The sequence below is a fragment of the Phalacrocorax aristotelis genome, chromosome 1, assembly GCF_949628215.1.
Source record: "Phalacrocorax aristotelis chromosome 1, bGulAri2.1, whole genome shotgun sequence".
Lineage (NCBI taxonomy): Eukaryota > Metazoa > Chordata > Aves > Suliformes > Phalacrocoracidae > Phalacrocorax > Phalacrocorax aristotelis.
The window spans coordinates 3,758,393-3,781,651 of NC_134276.1; the positions used below are offsets into that span (position 1 = coordinate 3,758,393).

A 23,259-nucleotide genomic window follows, 5' to 3' on the forward strand; every position below is an offset into this window, starting at 1 on the left:
GGGTGTGAAAGTGTCTCTGCTGATTAAAATTCCCTGAAGGCCTACATCTCCTAAGCTGATAATTATAAGCCTCTCAGGCTGACTGTGTGTTGCTCTGTTACCTCCAGCGCTGCTGTGGATGGGAAGCAGACACAAGGCACAGGTAGTCATTGCTGAGAGCTCTGCAAGCTAGAATGGAAATCTTGGATGCTCAGAGGCAGGAAAGAAAAAGGGAAGAGCAACATCCAGGGCTGGGGGAGAAGTGAATCTGCTGCCCTAGGAACCACCTGGCTTACCTATGACCAGGCAAGGCTGCATGAATGTCTTCAGGGATCAGTTGAGAGGGCTGCGGGGAGATTTATCAGAGGTGTATCAGGAAAACCCCTTCCCAAACTGTCCTTGGCTCTGATGGGCTGGTCCTGACTTTCCATGGTTCCAGTTCCATTGGCCTTTGCTCCCCATTGGAGACCAGGAAGTCCCACATCTGATCTCAGCCCAAACTCCAGCCCTGGCCAGGCCAGTTCTCATTTGACCTTTCAAATTGATGTCAGAGAGTCTCTGCAAGGCTTGCAGTGCTCAAAGGCAGGCAAAACAGAGACGTCTGGTGAGAAACCCCTTCCCTGGGTTCTAGGACTGCCTCCTTTCCAGGTGGTTTTAGCAAGGGTATGGCTATGGGGAGGGTAGCTTGCCTTTTCCTACTAGCACTTCCAGCCTCATGCTATGAAAAAGAGACACCATCCTTGCTGCCTTTCTTCTGTCACTTTACCTGCTGCAGCTGTCACTAAAGCGAACCATGTAGTCTTATACAATAAGGCACTGGGATACCTTCTCCTGTGTTTTAAAGAGCACAAAACACTTCCAAGCCTGCATTTGGATCAGGATCACTGAGAGTGACTGAAATAGTGAGTAGATAATGCAGCAGGTGCAGCAAAAAGCTGTCACTTCTGCTTCTTCCCTAAGACCATAGACATATGTAGAAGCCATGTTTTACCCCATATTGAGCAATTTACACCTTTTTTCCTGAGCACTAAACTGTTTAGATGAGGATCTGCCAAAAGATTTCATATCTGTCTGACTGGCAGGGAGGACCTCAAGGAGTAGTGTAAGTATGCTGTCAGGTGTTCAGCTGATGGAGTGAAGATGCTCATCCACAGAAGTATCAAACTCTGATTCTGGTCCTATCCCAATTGCTGGACATTATCTGAGTGGAAAGGCCAAGGTGGAGTTCGCCTGGGCCAGGAGGAACCTCAGTATAGTAAAGCACATAAGGATACACTTGACTGTAAGAATCAACATTTCACACATTATCTCAGCTCCATGTATTGGAGTTGGGCTGGAAAAGGCTCCAGGTGTTTTCCTGGGGTTTTCTGGTGGCTATTCTAGCTTCTGAAAGCTCCTGTGCCATGAGATGCAGTAGAGACGGGTACGTGGTTGCAATGAGAGCAGAGTAACTTGCATGTTCTTCACGGATACCAAGGCAGGTCCAATGAGGTGGAAGGTACTCCAAAAGGTGGGAGAACTGTTTTCAGGGTTTCCTGCTTTGTTGCAGGCTTTTTGTTAGACCATAGGCAAATCATTTCACCCACACAGCAGAGATAAAAAGCCTGGCTGCAAGAAGCCTCCTCTTTAAAAGGGGAGATATGAGTCAGCCTCGAGCAAACCACCATGTACCAATTAACAGGCTGCTCTTCCCATCCTTCATCTGTGTTTCTTCTTCCTCCTTGTGTTCATCACCTTCTCACCACCATAGGCAGAAGGACACCCACACAAAATTTCCTGGTCCTGCTGCCATCCTCAGGTTCTGGCTGCTTTGCCAAAGCCCTGACACTGGGGGAGGTTAGAGCAAACCCAGTATGTCTATGACTTGCGGTGAGCTGTCCTACATGTTTGTGCCGTTCACAGCCTCCAGCCAGGGGCATGTGACATGTTGGACCTTCCTTTTCGTCTCAGCTGGCCACAACCAGCACAGCAGGTGCCAAAAATGGTTCTGACACTGGGGAGGTTTATTTGTCTTCCCTTTTCCTTGGTTCTTCAAGGAGAAGATCAAAACAACCTGACATCTGGTTGCACTTTACTGCCACACTGGCTTATGTCATGTTGTTCTGTCTTTCTTCCACAGTCTTTATTTTTTTTATTAATCACCTCTGAGCCAACATAGCTGGCACATGCTTATGCCCCATGTAGCCCACGAGAGAGCACTCCCTCGCAGGTAGACTGCACACTTTTCCAACTGGTTATGCTGGGAAGCAACTCACCTGGGGCAGCTTGGTCCCTTGGTTGCACTCTAATCCCCAGCTCACGCCCAAATCCCACCAAAGTCAGGTCCCTGGGAATCAGACATGATGCATCAGCATCTGGTCTGTTAGAGGGTTGGTGGGTTTTTTTTTCCAGGAGAGATTTCTGCAGGACACAAGCACCTGTAAGCAAAACAGGAGAGCACAACAAGGGAGGGGGTTTCTATTTCCCAGCCACACATTTTACCAAGTGCAAGTGTAATTTGCCAGTTCATCATCTGGACAACATTGTCACCAACAGGATTTTGATTCTTAAAGCAAGTTGAAATCAGTGCTGGTAAAATATATTCCACTGCCCTCAGCCTTTCTTTTCATATTTGGGGACCTTCTGTCTAAAAGAGTCTTGGTTGTTTCACTAAGCCACTGAGCACAGTTTGTTTCTCCAATTAAGCAGCGAGATGCTCTGGAGAGAAGAGTGGTAAGCCTCTCTCAATGCCTCATTTTAATTGTTTCCCTCGTCGTGAATGTCTGAGGATGACAGACAGTTCAGAGGACTCCCCAAATGCCAGAATTATAACCACTCCTGATTTTATGTTATTCTGAGATATTTTTTCCTGCTCAGATGATCACTGGGTCTCATTGAGCAATGTGCGCAAGAGTTCTTGCGCTAATGAGTAAGTCGGAGCTGCAGCCCCCCACTTACCGCACCCTGCAGCTGCAAAGTAATGCTATAAAAACACTTCATGAAGCGTGATGTCTGAAAAACACCCAGCTCACTCCTCCAATGGGAATGCTCTCAGCCACGATTACAGTGGTGTTTGGACCCGGTGGTGGGGGAAGGATGGTGTTGCCTGCCTGGTGCGCTGTCTCTCTCACATTGCTCTGTGTTGGATAGCAGAGGAGCCTGTGGTTGATCCACCATCCTGCTGCACTGGGAGAGGGACAGAAAAGCTGTCCTCTGGTGAGCAGGGGGGCCAAGACATTGCGGATACAAGGTGAAACCCCTGCTTTAAAACTGGGGGAGCTGAGTGGCCCAGAAGCTCAGCAGTGGGGCTGAGGGCTGGCCCAGGGAGTGGTCTCTTTGGATGAACTGCAATGGACATTGGGTGAGAATCCAAAGATGTCTTGGACACTGAGTTTGTCCCTTCTTTCCTGACATACTTTAAAGCTTCCCTTCCTCCCAACACAGCCCTTCAGCTGTAAGAAATCCTCTCCCAGCTATGCCTGGTGGCAGACACATCCCCTACAGTGGCACTGATGTGGGCCTGAGACCTCCAGCTGATACCAGGACATGTTTCCATGTCCACAGGGTACCCAAGCTGCTGTGGCACTTAGTGTTATTAAAGCCATTAGGGAGCCCGGAAAGTAACTCAGCTCCCCCTAAAACATCTGAGCAGCTGAATAGCTCCATTCAGCTGCACCTCCAGGTATATAATGACATATATGACGTCCTCTGGGTCTAACACATCAGTGTGGAGTGCCATATGTAGGAGTTGCATGCTCTGCTGGAGCTGCAATGCCCTAGACCATCTCCTGTCACACAAATCACTCCATACTGGTTCCCTAATGCCCTCTGAGGTCCCCAAAGTGTCCCACCTGGTCTCCTATTGACTTTTCAAAAAAGTTAGAAGACTCCCATAGGCTGTGTCATACCTATCATCAGCCCTGTGCAGATGTCTCAGATACCCTAGGGCACCTCATATGACACGAGTTGCCCCTGCGCAGGTGGCTGGTCTAAACCCAGATGTGCTCCTTCCCCTCTTCCAGCCTTTAAGAGGTGGGAGAGTCACAATTGCTGGAGGTATTTAAAAGACATGTAGATGTGATGCTTCAGGGCATGGTTTAGGACACATTGTAGTGTTGGGTTGATGGTTGGACTTGATCATCCTAGAGGTCTTTTCCAACCTTAATGATTCTATGATTCTGTGATTTGAAGGTCCAGGCCAATGGCTGGGATGCCCAAATCTCTCAGGAGCCTGCCCTGTGGTCAAGTGGCATCTCAGCTCAGTGCAAATTATACAGCAACAGCAGCTGACAGCTTCAGCAGAGCAGACCGGTGGTCTCCATCCAAGCTCCAGCAGACAGACGTCCACATTGTTAGCACTGTAACTGGCATCTCCAGGAGACGGCTAAACAAACTGCAGATAAGCTATGGGCTCTTCATTAGTGAGGAGAGCAGGTGGTTTATCCCATCGCTGGTCCTGATAGGTAGGAGGTGAAGGAGCTGGGTGTTTCACACCGAGGAGAGGGAGCACTGATCTGCCCAACCAAAGGTTGCTTGCTACCATTGTTCCATTTTGCATGCACCAGCAACAGGACAGTGACTGGAGAAGACCAGTGAGGACTGGAACTGGAAAGGGTGGGATGGGAGAGAAACTGGTTAGAGAGAAAAACCACCGAGGAGGACCATGGTCAAAATCAATGGACAGGCAGGGAGATGCAAGAAGAGAGCAGACAAACACAGTCTTGAAGGGGAAAACCAGAGAGATGGCTCAGTTCCGGATGGTCCTCCCCGTGCTGCGGCCACAGCATGGATGGGATGTGGCAAAGCTTGTGGGTCCCCATGCATTGGGAAGCTCAGCCTGCCATCCTTCCAGGAAGATTGACCAGGCACGGTCCTCATATCCCAATATAAATACAGAATTCGAAGGACGAGGGGTATAAATGAGAGGTTCTTTTTGCAAATTACAGCTGTGAGCAGCCTGACTACGTTTCAGGGGGATCATCTTCAGATTTTACCAAAACCACTGAGGAAATGAAAAAAGAGAGGGAAAAATGTTAATTGCTGAGTTTTGGATGGCATGGGGTTGGACACTGACGGAATTAGTTTAATTTCCTGCTCATACAGTGCATTATCTTGTCCTTTCAAAGCTAAGGACCCTGTGTGTGCATGGTAATCGGTGTTCAGTTACTGCTCTGTGGTGAGGGGCTGAGATAGGATAGCTGCCCAGAAAGAGCGGGTTTAAAAAGAAGCTCCCATGACAGCCAGCTTAAGTGGATGGGAGCTAATGGGAGGGATGTCACCACAAGTTAATCCCCCTGAGACAGTGCCTCCAGGCCCAAGTATACATAAGCATGTGGGTACCGATGTATCCGAGCACTCAGGGACATGGTAAAAGGGATTGCTTTGGATCAGTATTCAACTTTTTGATCTTCCAGAGACCTCCTAGCATCCTTTGGCCAAGCTTTGCTGTCTCTCAGGACTGTACTTAGGCTTCCTTTAACTGGTAAAACACCTTACATCTGCAACTCACCCCCCTCCCAAGCAGGAAGACACTGGGACAAGTCAAGGTGAGGCGCAGGTGTCTGGTTCCCTCCTTTGCTGTGAGCCAGGGTGTCAAAATGAACCCACCACTTCAATTAGGTGCTAAAAGAGGGGGGGCTATAACATCTCCTGCCATGCCTCGTTTCCCCATCTGTAACGTGTAGACAATAGCTCCTCAACTCATGGAGTTGTTGCAAAGAATACATGAAAATGGTGATGCACTCCATTGCCATGGCAACGGGAACCATTGAATTATGGGTGGATGGAGTCAAGTCAGAACGATGATGGAAATGCATTGTGTATCCGCCTTGCTGTTTATACATAGGTCTTTATTCACTGGTGTTCCCACCATGCATTCATCCAGGAACAGAGCGCAAAATGTAGTCGCCACTCCCTGGCTACAGGGCATGGTCTCCTCGAAGGGTTTTATGTATCTTTATCAGCATTCTTTAGTTCTGAGATCTTGCAAAATATACACGTCTCCTCCAGAGTTTGTTTAACTGGAACTGGCTTGTCATAAACATCCAGTCAAGGATGAGAGAGCTAACACCTATTATTTCATTGTCTGGCAGGAAAACAGATAAACAGAGGAAAAGCAAATAATTCCCCTGAGAGCACATCTGTGCTGATGCTAAAGGAGCTCCCAGTAAGAAATACAGAAAGGGTCATGCTTGGCAGTGAGTTAACCTTTGCAGTAGGAGAGAGGACTGTATTAAAGCATCTGTTCTGCACGGAACTTGTCTAGCCCTCACCCCCGGAGCTGAACCCTCTAGCTGGGTGGGCATCTCTGTTCACAGCATCCATCTCTTCACAAGGAAGCCTTGTTCCAGGGAAATGAACCCCTGATACCAATTCAAGCAGTGACTAAGCTGAGACGAGGCGTAGTGATGAAGGAGGATAAAGCTTATTGCAATCCAGATTTTGAGTTGCACAATCACAGTGTCAAAAAGCTGTGTATTTAAACTCACTTACCTTAGTGACATTGCTAATTTAGTTCAGAGGGAGACTGGGAAAGGGGACTGTCTGTACAAGGAACAAAACTAAATGTCTTCACAAACTGTACAGCCTGGAGCACAGCAATGCTGGCTTAGACTTCTGTGCTACATGAACGTGATGCATGAAGCCAAACACATCAGGCTGAGGTCTTTGGGTCTTTCGGGAGGCATCAAAGACAGATTGCGGCTCAGCCTTCCCAGCAAAACTGAGGCTTGATTAAGAGCTAGAACATGGCCTACTCTGGATGTAGGAAATGGGGGAAGAAGGCGGGAACAGAGCTGGAAAAGGGGGAGAGGTGGCTGTCCTGGCATTGTGGTCATTTCCCTTGACAGTCTGTTGCCATGCGTAACTGACAGCTATGCTTTGAGAAGATGACGACAAGAGTTGTGTGCTGGTTTTGGCTGGGATAGAGTTAATTTTCCTCATAGTAGCTAATATGGGACTCTTTTAGATTTGTGCTGAAAACAGTGTTGATTATAGAGAGATGTTTTCGTTATTGCTGAGCACTGCTTACACAGAGTCAAGGCCTTTTCTGCCTTTCACCCCACCCCACCAGCAAGGGGCTGGGGGTGCACAAGGAGCTGGGAGGGGGCACAGCTGGGACAGCTGACCCCAACTGGTCAAAGGGATATTCCACACTGTATGACGTCATGCTCAGCATATAAAGCTGGGGAACAAGAAGGAAGGGGTGGGATATTCAGAGTGATGGTGTTTGCCTTCCCAAGTAACCGTTACACGTGATGGAGCCCTGCTTTCCTGGAGATGCTGAACACCTGCCTGCCCATGGGAGGGAGTGAATGAATCCTTTGTTTTGCTTTGCTTGCAGGGGCAGCTTTTGCTTTACTTATTAAACTTCCTTTATGTCAACCCACAAGTTTTCTCACTTTTACTCCTGCGATTCTCTCCCCAGTCCTGGGGGGAGTGAGTGAGTGGCTGTGTGGGCTTAGTTGCTGGCCAGGGTTAAAACACAACTGTTGGTCTTGATGACTTACATCTACTTATCATCCTCAATTAGCCTGAACCAATGCCACAGCATGTTTTGGGTGTAAATGGGTAAGTCATCTTCTGTTGACCATCTCATGCCCAAGCTGTGGTGTCTTTCAGGGCCTTTGTTAAAGGAAGCTTTTTGTCAGTGGCTTTGAATTGCTGCACATCTACCCTGTAGAGCTGCAGTGTTGCAGGTAAGGTGCTGTCCTCGAGGCAGGTGGACGGCTAAAGTCACTGCTGCTGTGGAGGTAGGGAGTGATGCCAAGAGCAGCCATCCTGAATAGCAAGGTACACGCCAGCGCTCACTTACCCAACCCAGTGTCACCTGCTGTCGAGGGTAGCTGAGCCCCATGTTTGCTGTCAGCTTTCCGTGGTGGGAAGTGGCACCTCTGAATTCAGTTGCAGAGCAATAAATCACTCTGTATACCTCAGCCCTAGTTGTTTGATCTCCTCTGTTGGCAAACTGTGCTCTCAGCTAGCTGGCCAGGGCAGTTTTTCCAGATTTGCTCTAAACTAACAGATATCAGAATGTGGTACTGTCCTTTTAAGACTTAGCTGTGCATCAATATCTAAATATCTTCAGGTAAAACCAAAGGAACATTTGACTGGCAGGATTCCTGGATAACATCCTGAGTTCATCCAGCCCATACAACTACAGCAGATGTGGTCTACATCTGTCCCAGCAGAATAACCCATGCCAGGGCATGGATTCTAGCACAGTTCTGCAGTAGTCCAGTCCATTTAAGTATTACCATGAATTGGTGATGTGTTGCCTCATGCCAGCAAAGAGATGAGGCAATGCCCAGGCAATCTGGAGGAGAGCACAGGCCAAAGGCTATTCCCATTAGGCAGCACAGAGGAGACCGTCTGTTCTGCAGTGAGAGAAACAAGCTACATGGACACAGCCTGAGCAGTATTGTTTGACCCCAGCCCTAGAGAATATTCCTTAGCAGAACAGATAAAACCACATAGTCCAGAGAGATTCATGGAAAACCACCAAGAAGATGTCACAGCTTCCCAAAAGCCTACAGAAAACTCAAAACCTTTAGCAGAAAAGCCCAAAAGCACAAGAACTAGAAAGTCGTGTAGCAAGAAGGAATCAGGGGGACACACGCATGTAGGAACCAGGCACCAATTTTGTTTTTTAATTCACCCCTTTGCCTGTATCAGTGGTTGGATTTCCATGTAATTTTGGTTAAAGTGGGTCAAATCTCTAGACAGCAAAGGATAAGTGCCTACTCCTGGCTATCATTGCCCCATGCTGAGTCTTGTTTTATGGGCAGTGTAAACCTCTGCAGCAATTTGTTATGAAGTGAACACTTACGCTTAACATTTAAGCAGCATAGATCTCCATATACGTCTATAATATATGCAGAGGATCATTAAATTTTTATTGTGCAATTCTGGAGGGGAAAAAAACCCAAAACAAAACAAAACAAAACAAGGTAGCAAACAAAATTTTTAATATAAATGGGGTATGTTTACCTCATGTGTGATATTTTAACTAGACATGAAGCAGAGGTGTTTTGGAGCTGTTTACACAAAAGAAAATTAAGAGAGGCTTGTCTGAGAGGAAAAGGGTGAAATCTCAGAGGTTTTTGTCGACACCCTTGATGGATAACTTTCCAGGTGCTTCTAATAATTCTCAAGGTACCTAATGGATACAGTTCTACAATAACACCATCGACAGTATTAGAAAGCCTGGTCAGTTTTGGTCTGATGCATTTTGCTATGGCTACAGGGAGAAGGAGGTACAGCATAACAGCAGTAATGAATAACAGAGATGGAAACACACGGCAGCAACTGGAGCCCATATCAAGTATTGAGCAATGTGAAAGTTCGGCATGATTGGATTTGGCTTTGTGGCTTGGCCCACTATAAAGAGAGCAATTGTTTGCAAAGCTTCATTGTGGGATTAGATTTCTAAACTTTTCAAAGTCTGAGGGATGGTTGGGTGGAGAGCAAAGGTTTGGACTATTTCCTAAATAATAATAACGGCAGCTTCTGGTTGCTATGTTTGACCCAAATATTTCCTTGGAAACAAAGCACAGCAGAAGCTTTTGCCAAGTCAGATGGAGCTGATTTGAAACCAAAATAAAGATGTAAATAACAACAATCATTTGGAGTGGAAGAGAGTTATCAGAATCCCAGTTAGGTAATCTGCAGGTTAATCTATCTACTTGGGCTGATTTTTAGATCATGATCTGTACAACCATGAGCAGCGCAGAGAAGGGGAGAATTATTCACTATTTTGTGATGAAGGAACTTCTGACGAAGGTCCTGGTTTCAGGTTTGAACAAGCAGGAATGGCATATTCCCTTTTCACTTGGTGCATGGAAATTTGCTTCTAGATCACATCCAAAAATATATATATATGGTAGCTGCCCAGAAAACTTAGCCCATGTTCAAGCTTTACTTCACGAAGTCTCTAAATCACTTGCTACTAAAAGCTGAGAAGGTCTTTAGGAAATGTTTACCTTATCTTTGTCCATTATACTTTTTCCTCTGGGTCCTTGACTGACATGTCAGAGACAGGAGACTGTGTTTGGCCCAGTAAAAAACATTCTTGCATTTTATTCCAGTTTTTCACATTTCTTTAACCAATAGATCTTTTTGTCCAAATCACTACTATAATATTAAGAAATTAAATATGTTTGGCTGGGATAAAAACATATGTCTGACTAACACAATGTCCTAAGAGTCCTCGTTCCAGCCAATATGTGTCATTCTGTGTCACAACAGTTATGTTTGAAAACTCTGCCAAAATGAAATGGTATGGAAATATATGACCCTGCTGGGGACTTGCCAGCAAGACCTGGAAGGATGAATCTGTGGTTAACAGATGTAGTAATGATTGTGTTAATTATTGCCTTCCTTTATGAGCCTGACTTCACAATGTGGTTCATCTGAGTACAGCTAACTTAGTAGGAAAGAAATAGCGAGCAGGCATGTCTTCAGCTGCAATCAAAAATGACATCTTGGCGTCATTGGCAGATGACTAGTCAAACTAGGTTCTGGTTCACTCTTCTAGACTATCACATCCCCAAAGGAACCCACATAACCCTCACTTTTGTCTTTTTAGATTGTCTGTTTAATCGTATCCTACTTTGCACACCAAAGTGTCTTGTGTTCAATTACAGACTGGCAGTAATAATCAGTGATTATTATTAATGATGGCCATATGTTTACATCAGGAAAGCCAGGAAACAAATTATATTCTCTGCAGCAAAATGGCCGTAGGGTATTCTGAGCCTGATGGTGCCCCCAGCCTGGTACGGCTAGTGCATGATGTTCCCTGTAGCCTAGAGCACCCACGGGACTAAGGGGAATATTGACAACTTCTCCACTGTTGCCCCTGAATTATCAATGTGCAGCAACAAGCAGTCAACCAAGGCACAGCTTCAGCACTCTTCTAGACTAGAATTACAGTTACTGGCACAGCTGGGAGTTACTTTGATTGCTTTAAGGCTTTGCTGCTTTCTCAGTTTTGTTTATACAAAATGGATGCAAATTGCTTCCCCCAACCCGTTCCTAACTGAGGAGGACCTGCATCGCTTTCAGCCTTAGCTACATGAGTCTGCTATGGCTTGGCTCACAGAATCCCAGAATGCCAGGTTGGAAGGGACCTCAGGGATCATCTAGTCCAACCTTTCTGGGAAGAGCAGAGTCTAAACAAGATGGCCCAGCACCCTGTCCAGACAACTCTTGAAGGTGCCCAACGTGGCCGAGGCAACCCCTTCCCTGGGGAGATTATTCCAATGGTGACTGTCCTCAGTGTGAAAAATTTCCATCTCATGTCCAATCGGAATCTCCCCAAGGGCAACTTCTGTCCATCCCCCTTGTCCTCTCCATGGGACTCTGTGTAAAAAGGGAGTCTCCATCTTCTTTGTAGCTACCCCTTAAGTACTGGTACACAGGGATGAGATCCCCTCTGAGCCTCCTTTTCTCAAGGCAGAACAAACCCAGCTCTCCCAGCCTATCCTCGTATGGCAGCTGCCCAGTCCTCTGATCATCCTGGTGGCCCCTCTCTGGACCCCTTCCAGCCTGGCCACATCCTTTTTGTACAGCGGGGACCAGAACTGCACACAGCGCTCCAGGTGTGGCCTGACAAGCGCTAAGTAGAGTGGGATGGTGACTTCTTTCTCTCTGCTGGTGATGCCCTTTTTGATGCAACCCAGCACCCTGTTGGCCTTCTTGGCCACAGCAGCCACTGTTGGCTCATGTTGAGCTTCCTGCCCACCAGGACCCCCAGGTCCCTTCCCACAGAGCTGCTCTCCAGCCAGGTGGATCCCAGTCTGTGCTGCACTCCCGGATTATGTTTTCCCAGGTGCATGACCTTACACTTTTCCTTGATGAATTTCATAAGGTTCTTGCTGGCCCACTCTTCCAGCCTATCCAGATCTCCCTGCAGAGCAGCTCTCCCTTCTGGAGTGCCTACTTCCCCACTCAACTTGGTGTCATCAGCAAACTTCGTCAGGCTACACTTGATGCCGTTATCCAGATCACTTATGAAGATATTGAATAACATTGGGCCCAATATCAATCCCTGGGGGACCCCACTAGTGACAGGTTGCCAGTTTGAGAAAGAGCTATTTACCACCCCGCTTTGGGTGCGGCCTGTCAGCCAGTTCCCCACAGCACAGACCACTTGTCTAGGCCATAACGCATCAATTTCTCCAGGAGGAGACTGTGGGGGACCGTATCAAAGGCCTTGGAGAAACCCAGGCTCGCTGTGTGACAGACCCTATACATTTCCTGAAAAGACCAGGTTTAATTCTCAATGTATTAACAAGGATCTCATCTTGGTTACTGGTGCCTCAGGTGACGGAGGAAGGAGCTTCACACGTTGTTCTCGTGAGAGAGCAGTCTGAGTACCTGGATGTGCAAAGCTCAAAGTTGGTCAAATCAAAACCAGTGACAACCAGCCCAGGTGACCGTGCAGGCTTCCTGAGGTTAAATAATAACTTAAAATTTCAGAGGCTAATCATGAATCCTGATTTTGTGGTGGGCTGAACATTGAGTGTTACACCCACCTCACCTAAGGATGCTGCCTCAGCCACCACGACATTCAAATTGCACTGAAAACACAGTGGATCAGGTACACTGTCACAGCAATGTGACCAGTATAAGCCATATAACCCTCTATATGGGAACCCCTCAGCTCCCTCTGGGAGTAGCATGGAGTCTTTTGGCCTTTCAGAAATGACAGAGCCAAGCGTCTCTGCCCTCAGGTAGCCTCTTTGACACTAGTTTGCAAAAGGAGAAGGCTTTTGTGGTATAGTTTCTTTCTAAGGAAGGATATTGTTTTTCAGGAGGCAGGAAATGAATAGCCTTCCAAAAGAATGTTATTTTTATGTGACTATCAGGGACATCTCTAGCTCCCACTGTTAATGCCAACAGGTGTGAGAAGGGATACTAAGTCGTGTTTAATCCTCTGGCTATTAGACCATATTACATCACAGTCCAGAGACACCCCCCCGAGATACCAAAGGCCTGAGCTGGTAAGTCCATGCCCAGCCCAGATCAGTGCAGACTGGAGCCAGAACATGAGCATGCCCATGTTTGCACACAGATACTCGGGAGCTGCTCAGCCCCACCACTGGGCACACAACCCTGCGGATCCTGCAGCCAGTCACCGTTCATGTGGCTGCCGCAATGTTTCTCACCATTCCAGCTCTGGGGTTTGCACAGGTGTGTGTGCAGCTGCAAAGTCACATCTCTCAAAGCATCTGATGAAAACCTTGTACTCAAACAGGTCACCTTTCTTCTAGTGACACAACTGACTCTTCCATGTTTTACTGAATATCTTTTGGGCTAAGAAGAAGTCTGAGTCACAGAATCAGATTCATAGACTGGTAGGGATTGGAAGGGACCTCTGGAGCTCATCCCGTCCCACCCCTGCTGGAGCAGGCACACCCAGAGCAGGGGCACAGGACCGCGTCCAGGCGGGGGGTGAATGTCTCCAGGGAAGGGACCCCACAGCCCCTCTGGGCAGCCTGTGCCCCTGCTCTGGCACCCGCACAGCAAAGGGGTTTCTCCTCATGTTCAGGTGGAACTTCCCGTGTTCCAGCTTGTGCCCGTTGCCCCTTGGCCTGGCGTTGGGCACCTCTGAAAAGAGCCCGGCCCCATCCTCCTGACACCCGCCCTTCAGATATTTATAGGCATTGATGAGACCCCCCCTCAGCCTTCTCTTCTCCAGGCTGAACAAGCCCAGGTCTCTCAGCCTTTCCTCCCAAGGGAAATGCTCCAGCCCCTGATCCCCTTGGCAGCTCTGCGCTGGCCTTGCTCCAGCAGTTCCCTGCCCTTCTTGAACTGGGGGGCCCAGAACTGGCCGCAGCCCTGCAGGTATGGCCTCACTGGGGCAGAGCAGAGGGGGAGGAGAACCTCCCTCGCCCTGCTGGCCATGTTCCTTTTCATGCACCCCAGGACACTGCTGGCCTCCTTAGCCCCAAGGGCCCGGTGCTGGCTCAGGGTCACCTCGCTGCCCACCAGCACTCCCAGGGCCTTCTCAACAGACCCACTTTCCAGTAGTTCATCCCCCAGCCTGTGCTGGTGCGGGGGGTTGTTCCTCCCCACGGGCAGGACCTTGTACTTGCTCTTGTTGAATTCCCCGAGGTTCCCCTGGGCCCAGCTCTCCAGCCTGTCCAGGACTCGCTGGATGGCAGCACAGCCTGCTGGTGTATCAGCCGCTCCTCCCAGCTTGGTGTCATCGGCGAACTTGCTGAGGTTACACCCTATCCCTTCCCCCAGGTCACTGATGAATATGTTGACCAGGCCTGGACCCAGCACAGACCCCTGGGGAACACCACCAGTGACAGGCCTCCAGCCAGACTCTGCCCCGTTGACCACGACCCTCTGAGTTCTGTTGTTGAGCCATTTCTGTATCCACCTCACTGTCCACTCATCCAACCCACACTTCCCAGGCTGAGTCAAGAGAGAAATGGTGAGTCCAGCTACAACTAGCAAATGCAAGGGGAAAGAATATGGGAACAGGAAAGAAGGACTTGAACACCTCTCTCACCAAGGCTACTAATAAACACAAACACACGAATTCAGATTTTCCTGTTTCATCCTGTCATGGAATTGTAAAGGGTGTGACATCTGTCCCTTCACCACTGGTAGAGGCAAGATCTGGGGTGATACAGCAAATATATTGTGCCAGTGTTGCTTTTCAAGAACTCCCCACCGGTTCTTCCCATTAATGTGGTATTCGGAAAAAATCTTTCTGCATTTCAGTAGATAAGGAGTGACTTATTTCCTGGTTTTAGTTAAGGAAGGTGAAGAAGTACCAGGGGACTAAATTGTTCATAGCACAAATGTTTGTGACAAGTAAGCTCACAAGTAACATGACTGAAATGTATCCTGCGGTAACACAGCTTTTTTCCCAAGGAACGACTCCCCATCACATCACTTCTGCTACCTTGACATCCCTTCAGCCGTTGCCCTCTACAATGATGCTCAGCATCTTGTGATCCATCAGGCTACATGGTGGTTCGTGGAACTGATGTGGGGCTGTCTAGGGACAATGCTGTGAAATGGCACCGTCTGTTGGTTACATCACCTGCCCACTCTTATTTTCTAGGCCACGATCCTGTTGCTCCACCCCAGTCAGAAGTCTCAAGGCAAACATCTTCAGATTTATCCAGGCCATAATACAGACCTTATTTAATGCTTATTTTGCTTTGCACTGAAATGAGAACAAAATTTCAAGATTTGATGGTAATTGTTAGAGGGGATTGGAAATGAAGTTTTGGAAAATGTTTTCTCAGCTTCTCATTATCTTATGCATTTTATAAAACACTTTTCTAGCGTTATAGCCTGGGAAGTTTAGATAGAAATAGGTCCCCTGTTACCGGGGATTTCATCTCCTCCTCTTCAGCATTAGATATCATACGTGGTTACTACAGTGGTGGCTTTTTGATGTTTGCAGACTGAAGATGGCAAAGCACAGCAGGACATAATCAAAAGCAATGAAAATGTTGTTCGCCCTAGTTTCCTAGGGAAATGAGTACTATGCAATCATGCTACCTCTGTGATTGCCTCCCTGTGTCTTTGCCTGCCTAACCATTCAGTCCTCTTCTTTTTTCCCCAGGTATTTTTGAACATGCTGTCCAATTTCAATCACTTCTGACAGAAAGGTGGAGACCTCAGAGGTATTTAGATATTACAGAATCAACCACAAGACATGGACCCTTAGGAAAGCAGGATTTGGCAGCCCCAGTGCTCAGAACACCACGTTAGAGTGAGACATCCCTGTAATGAATACAGGTGAGGGGAACAAGCACGGAAATACTAAGAGGTCTTGTCTCCACCGGGGAAACAGTATGTTCTTAATTCAAGTTAACTCACTTCAGGCAAAACTGCAGACACACTACCGCATTTTGGCTTTTTTTGGGCCTTTTTTTTGGTGTGTAAGGCATTACAGAGGAGACAAAGCTGGGAGTGGAGGTGTGTGTGTGACCTTTCATTCATTGCTTGTTGTGAGCGTTGTGGCAGTGCTAACAAACCCCTGCCATCCTGAGAGAAATGTGGTACAAAGCAGAGAATCGACAACCTAGGCTGTGGGCAAAACGTAAGAGGTGAACACTACAGGGAAGGAGGATGTTACCTTGGAGCTGCCCTGGCCATCAATAAGTGGGTAGCTTATTACTCCTGTAAAGTAACACTCTTTGAGACTTTGATTTGACTTCTATAGAACAAGTTGATGTCTACCTCCAAGGCAGAAGTAATTTCTTGTCTGCTGGTCCTAGTACATGACACAGAGACTAACTCCAGCCTCTAGGGAGCTCAGTGAGCCATTTGCAGGGTGTGTGTGAAGCACCAAAGGTGGATTTTCCTATTGCATCCCTCTCTCTTGAGAGTGGCGTGTTGCTGCTCTCCTCGCCCCATGCATCACATCACAGACAGAAGAAATGGAGGTCAAATGGCAGAAGGGTGTCCATAGGGAGCATGCTTTCTAACAGCAATCCTTTAACCCCTCTCTGAGCACCCATCCTGCACAGGACACCCCCTTGTCATGGTTTTCACCTGCTCTGTGACCCCACAGCCCAGTTCAGCTCCTTGGATAAGCCTTTCTTTGTGTCCATGCAGCATCTCTCATTTATTAGGAATGTCCAACAGCTTTTTGTTAAACTCCTCCAAGCAGCTGTAGGGCCACAAAGGGTTGCGAGACATTTGAACTGGGCCATTCTAGTGCTTGCATCTGCAATGCCATCCTGAATCCTCCTTCATTAAGCCTGGCATATCTCTGGCCCTGTCTTTGCCTGCCCACACAAGGCATCCATTATTTAGGGTATTAGCATAACCCCTCCCCAACACACCCTCACAAGGCCTTCTGGAGCTCTTTGACGTTTTCCTGCTCCAGGACAACTGAACAATGACTAGTCCCACCCAGGAGACATGACAGCATGCTGGAAAAGGAGGGGTTGTCTGAAAGTGCTTGATGCAATTTTACTGACTAAGCAGGGCAGGGCAAAATAACTCAGCGAAAATTAAAGAGGAAACATCGTTTCCACCCAAGAAGCCTTGTTCAATGGGATGGTGAGAATATGACATCTGCCTTTTTAATTTTCCTTTTCTAACAGTTTCGAAAAGCTTGGATAAATTTTTTCTCATCTCCCAAGAGATCTCCTCAGAGACCGTTTCTAGGAAAAACTTTACGTGTGGTGCCTCAGTCCCTCTGCCACACAGCCTGTACTAGCCCTGGGCTGTGGTGGGAGAACTGCGGGAGGGAAGCCAAGGGACCAGGAACAAAAGTTGAAGCTGTGACCCTTTTTCTATATCAGCCTGACTCATAGTGTAACTAGCCCCAGGCCATTTCCAACATGTCAAAGCAGAGCAGAGGTGCACTGAAGTACATCACCCATCCTTCATGCAAAGCAGATGTGATATCTTCAGATTCACCCTGTAGTAGAAAGAGACCTGTGGACCCAGGTCTTTTGAACCCAAATTTCTTGGCCACCCCACTGAGACATCACTGCTTTAAGAGGCGCCAGGGACTCTGATCAGTAGAGCTCCTGTTTTTCTGAGGTTGTTTAAACACCCACAACAGGGGCCGGAAGAATATCCTGGATTAAAGGGCTTTTGACCATCTCCTTGGCACAGAAGGGAGGGCAGGTGACATCAACCCACAGAACAGGCTCTCCTGCTCCCTGCAGCCACACAAAACTCAGCATCAGAGGATTTTCAGTCTCACAGTTCCCTGCAGGGGAAGAGCAGAGCTTCTGCATTGAATTTCTATCCACCCTTATATTGCAGCACATGTCTGCTCCTGAGCAGTCATCTTCAGCCTGTGCACCTTGAAGATGTCCTGCAGGCCCACGAGGATCAGAGTTCATTGGAGCCATCTCCTACAGCTTTCCCAGGCTCTCATCCATGTGCCTGACAGGTTCCTGTGACAGCCAGGCTCAGGGATCTGTCTCCAGGTAGACAGCTTTAGTAGAGTGCTTTGAGGAAACTGGTTTACCATCTGTCTCTGTCTACCTGCGGCAGCTTAATGGAGAGTAATGATCCTCCATGAACCCTCTAAATGAAAGCCATTAACTGAACCGATGAGAGAAATTGAATTATTGTCTCACCCAATACTTCCAATTTACCTGCCAGTTTGTCTTGTCCAATACACGCTGAACATGGACGTAGTCTCTGTCAGTCACCAGGTCACGGGCACAGAGAGAGATCCCTCTCTTTGGCTCCCTAGGAAAGCTAAAACATGCTAGCAAAGTCCTCGGTCAGTCGCTGACTGATTTTTATAACTCACTTACTCTCCCTGTAATCTGAACTAGTTTGAGGTTGGTTTTCATTCTCTTGTGGTTTGCACTGACAGCACATGCATCCATGAGCTGCTTTCCCCAAGGCCAAGCCTGCCCCTGCCTGAGGCTGGGACTATGCGGTAGGTGCAATATCCATGGTCACAGACCCACTGAGCGAATCCATGCTGGTTTTTTCAGAGTCAGCCTGAGGCTTCCAGGGAGACCAAATTTAGCGTCTGTACAAACGCTAAACATGAAAACATAAAGATAAACCTGAGTACGTGGCTTCAAGGATGCATACAGCAGGGGACCCTAAGCACTCCCAACACTTAGCAGGTCCTCAGTCCACTGGCAGGCAGCAGACTGGAAAGGAGAGCTTGCCTGCAAATTTTCAAGTTTGAGGCAATATCTAACAAATTAGCATCCCTAAAACTGGAGCACTTGCAACCAGTTTGATCCCCAGTGTACAGGGCTGCTTCGTGATCACTTGCTACAAAACACAGGACTTAGAGTAACTCAGCAATGCATTAGAAGTCATGTTATTTTCCTTACTCATCATGTATCCAACTATGGGCAAAGGGGACTTTTTGTCTGCCCTTGATGATGTTTGATGAAGTAGATTCAATCAGGCAGGACACTGGGCCTGATAGCATCGTGTTAGCCCATCTATTATTCCGCTTTTGTATCTGCCGGTCCCTAGGTGGGCTGGTGTGCCTCCCAGATGTTCTTCCCTGTTCCTGCAATGTCTTTTTGTTTTCATGGTCAATAACCTTGTGCTTGGTGTGTGCAAATCTAATTACGTTTTGGTCTGACAGAAAACCTCAGCTTGCACGTATGTCCAGGAATGATGGATATCCTGTCTCTGGAAATAGCAGAGCCACAAATGGGAGCTATCCACAAGTATGAAGGTAACAAAGCCTATTTGCAAACTAAAATTAAAACCCACAACACACCTTTACTCTTTGCTTCTGCAAAACTGGAACAATAAATGGAACATGGTAGTAAAGAATGAGAGAATAGCATATAGATGATCTGAGCAAGGAACACAAAAGTAGAATCTCTGTTTTGACTCCTGCTGGTTCTGGCTCTGTGGTCTTGGTGAGAGTTCATTTTAACCATCTCTTTTCTCTGCTGGCACTTTCCTGCCTCTTCTTCCTCACTGTTCATTCTGAATGCATGCTGACCCTCTCCTGCTCTTCCTAGCCTCCCAAAAATTTACGGACCCCCACCAAAAAAAGGCCACCAACCTTTAAATATCATCTTCTGCACTGGTGCCTGTCTGTTATCTGAGCCCAACAAAGGCCTTCTGTTGGGGCTGCTTCTGTGCTTAAAGCACATGCAGAGGTTCTTGCAAAATTGGGGGCTGAGGCCGTCAAAAGACACAAGGGAGACACTCCAACGCTGTGGAGACACAACGCCTTCAAAAACTTTCCCAAAAAGTGCACAGAGGTCCCTGAAGACAAAATTTTAAGTAAGTTTTATTTAGGGAAGCTGTGAATTTCCTTGGGGTTTTTGGCATTCTCTCTTCCTACAAGAGATTTCCTGATACTGTGGTGGCTGGAAAGGCTCTTGGTGCCGCTTGTGTTGGAAAATGTGCTATATATAAAACGTGATGTTGTTGACAGAACTTACAGATGACTGAAGCTCATCAACAGTAGCAAACAGCTGGTGTTAGTCGAGATGTAAATTAGTTTTCCATGGCAGGCAGGATGGCACAAATAATCATCCCCAAACTTAGCAATAAAGACCTACTTCTGTCATTTAGGATCCTATACAACTCCAGGACATAAAGCCTTCTGGCCATATATGAACGTCTTGCTGGAAGCAACAGCTCAGCTATGATCCCTTTGGATCCAGGGCTCCTTCCACTGGTTCCCACAATTAGGATAGGCTAAATTAGTAAAACTGAATTGCACAGATGTACAGAGCGTGAATCTTTTATTTGTTGGCTCAAGCGAGCATGTTCTATTTTCATTGGCCTTTTTGGTTCAGATGCCATCAGAAGGCAGTGCTGGACCCTAATTATAGACATCTATGAGTAATGCATTTCACAGCTGTTGTGCTATAACAGGCAGGGAGAAGCTCAGCCAGCAGCCAGCATTTTCACAGAGTGCCGGATGCCGATCTCCAGGTCTCCGCTTGGTGCAGAGCCCAGGGGCTGCAGCTGCTCGGGCTGGGATGCGGGCAGCACACTTGGGAGAACAAGTCCCACAGGGTAGCCCAGCACTTGTAGAAAGATCAGCTGGAGTGAGAAGGTGAGTCCCGTTTTCTACTCCTGTGACCAAGGGAGGTTCCTCCCATGGGGCCACAACAGCCGATGTCTCCAGGAGCTGCAGAATTGTAAAGAGAAGAAATTTAGCCTGAAGTAACAAGCCAGGAGGCAGAGAGAAGAGTAATGCAAAAAAGAAAAGACCATGGGGGTTATCCCAGGGTGAGTTGCTCTCCTGTCACCATGGTCTGACTGTAAACCCCACGAGGCAGGAATGACAGTAAGCATCATATAGACGGAGATACTCTCTGGTAGGTCAGTGATGGTCCTGAGATACCTTGTGCCCTGCCTGCCCTCTGCATCTCTTGTGTCAGGCTTTCTCTTCTTTTGTCCTCACAGATGTCACACTTCAAACATGCCTGGCTCACCAGGGACTCTGGAAGTGGCGACGCCTCTCATGTGTGAGTAGGTCTGCAGGGTTAGAAATAGGTGCCAGCTATAAATATCACGATAATGACCTGCAGATAAACCGATGGGCCAGGCTGTCACCATGTGTGGGAGATGTTGGTTCCCCTGCCGCTGGCAGTCCAGGAACGGCGGCTGTGAGCCATCCATGGAAAGCATCTGAGTTGCCATGTGTTCAGACAAGGAAGAATTTGAGCTCAGCCCCCATTCCTCACAGCCCCTGCTATTTCTATCTCCCTTTCGTGTGTGTGTGTGCCTTAAATAGATACAGTCTTTAAATAGTCATGACTTCAGATGGTAGTTTTCAAATAAAACCAAGTGATGGACTGTGGTCCCCAGGCACTCGAGCCCAGACCACCAATGACCGAGCGCCCTCAGGCAGGGTCTGGCCGCTCATCATAGCCTTGGTCCTAGGATCCAGCTGGATTAAACTAAGACCCTCAGGATACAATACCTGAATTATTTGGTGCCGGGCTTTGTTTTGCTTCAAGTGGGCTGCATTAAAATATTGTTCCAAATTTCTGCCCAGGCAGATGATGAGCATTACTCGGGTGGAGCACATGCCTGTTCTCCAGGGCACCTGGAATGGACTCAGACACAAAACTCTGGGCAGCCTGGCTGGAGGCAATGGGCAATAAACAGGGCATGAAGCAGCAGAGAACTTGCCTGCTGGTTTCAACACATTCTAGTGCTTGTGGTGTTTTACAGTTCAGATGAGGAACGTCCTGTCCTCCAGCAGCTTTCACCTGGTTGTAACTGCCAGTTTATCCTGAACCAAAACTTCCCCTGGAGAACCCTCCTCCACCAGCAAGAACCGATCTGTTTGTAAGAGGTCTGACCACATTTGTTCTCTTCAGTTAAAACTGAGCTTGTTTAACAGACCGTCAGAGTCTTTTCTCAATCAGTCAGATTCTGCAACTATAAAACAAGGGCAAGAGAGAACAAGGACCAGCAGTCCCTTGAAAGCAAACCCACTTTTCTGCCAGACTCTGCCTCTGAGTCGTAGGACCTGCTGCCTTCTGCCTGTGAGCATCTTCCAATGTCTTGGTCAGCCACCGAAAATACTCTCGAAACAAAAACACAACTCATCCTCTCCATCAGCTTTGCTAGCCGGGTCATTGAGTGATACAGGAACTGAATTAAAGGATGGTGATGGCTTTAAAAGCTGTAAAATGTTGCAGCTGTTAAAAACATCTGCAGTTCTGCACACTGAAGGAAGGAGGATCTAAATTTTCCGGACACAGCATGATGCTGACTGGTCTCAAAGCAAATGTTATTACGTGCAATGCTGTCCAACATGATGATGTGCTCAGCTTCCCAGGCACCTAGCACAGCGAGCGTTGGCTGACGCGTCTTCCTCCGATACAACCAGTCTTGGACATTGTTAGAAGTAGGATTTGGACTGGAACAATATCCATAAACTCCACGGGACTAGCTGCTTGGCTTGGTTTGGCTGCGTCCCCGCGGGGCTGATTCAACAGTCTGGTTCCTGCAGACTTGGTGCAGAGCTGGGAACTCACCTTCCAGTGAAGTAACGCAAGCCTTCATGCTCGGGTGGGGCGAGCACATATTCTTTAGATGATAGCTAAGCAACTGCAGTTCTCTGGTAATTCATAAAATAGGGACAGTGCAAGAAGTCCTGAAATTCTTGCTTTCTGGCAGAGATATGCGATAGCATCATGCTGCATAACTTTATACAGCAAACCATACCTTAGCCCAGCTTCCCTATGGGGATAGCTTTTAAGGACGGTATGGGAAACTCCCAGCTGCCAGCAGCCAGGGGAGGACGCCACGGTTTGGCATCTTTTCCACGTAAGGTCCCTGAGAGCACATTAACCCTGTCTGGCTGCTTGTTAGTTACCCTCCCCAGGCAGAAACCTGGTTCTCCAGCGCACAGGGGCAGGTATGCGCCCGAGGGTGCAAAGAGCTTGTTCCTGTTACACTGGCAATGCAAAGCAGGTGAAGGCAAGTCCAGTCAGTCCCACCAGCACTTCCCTGTTCCTCACATATCCACCACTTAGTGGGATCAGAGGTTTTATTCACTTCTGATAAGGGAGCGTCTTGATTTTAATCATTGCTACCTAAAAGTGAGCAGATGTGGGAAACTATTCACATCACCTCCTTTCCAGGATGGACACTGCCATGTGCTCTGCTTGGAGAGGAAATGAGGATCATAAACAATCATATGATACAATATAAGAACATCCTTTCCTCTGGCCAGTATAAATGGGATGATTAAAGCCTTTGTGGCTAGTACCTGCAAGACAAAGGGATTGTTTTAATCAGTTAATGTTTCACCACATATGATGTTTCCAGTATATTGCACCCCACTGCCCAAGCAAACCGCATTGCTCTTGTTGAGCTCCTCCTAGGGGA

At 47.6% G+C, this 23,259-nt stretch overlaps 1 long non-coding RNA gene across 1 annotated transcript in view; it reads right to left on the minus strand.

Annotated features, from left to right (window-relative positions):
- Positions 1 to 20,130: 20,130 nt before the first annotated feature.
- The window catches only part of LOC142066672 (uncharacterized), a 40,945-nt gene continuing 37,816 nt past the window's right edge, over positions 20,131 to 23,259 (minus strand). The window contains exon 4 of the long non-coding RNA XR_012663762.1: positions 20,131 to 23,140. This is a non-coding gene — a long non-coding RNA (uncharacterized LOC142066672). The remainder of the gene's footprint in view (positions 23,141 to 23,259) is intronic.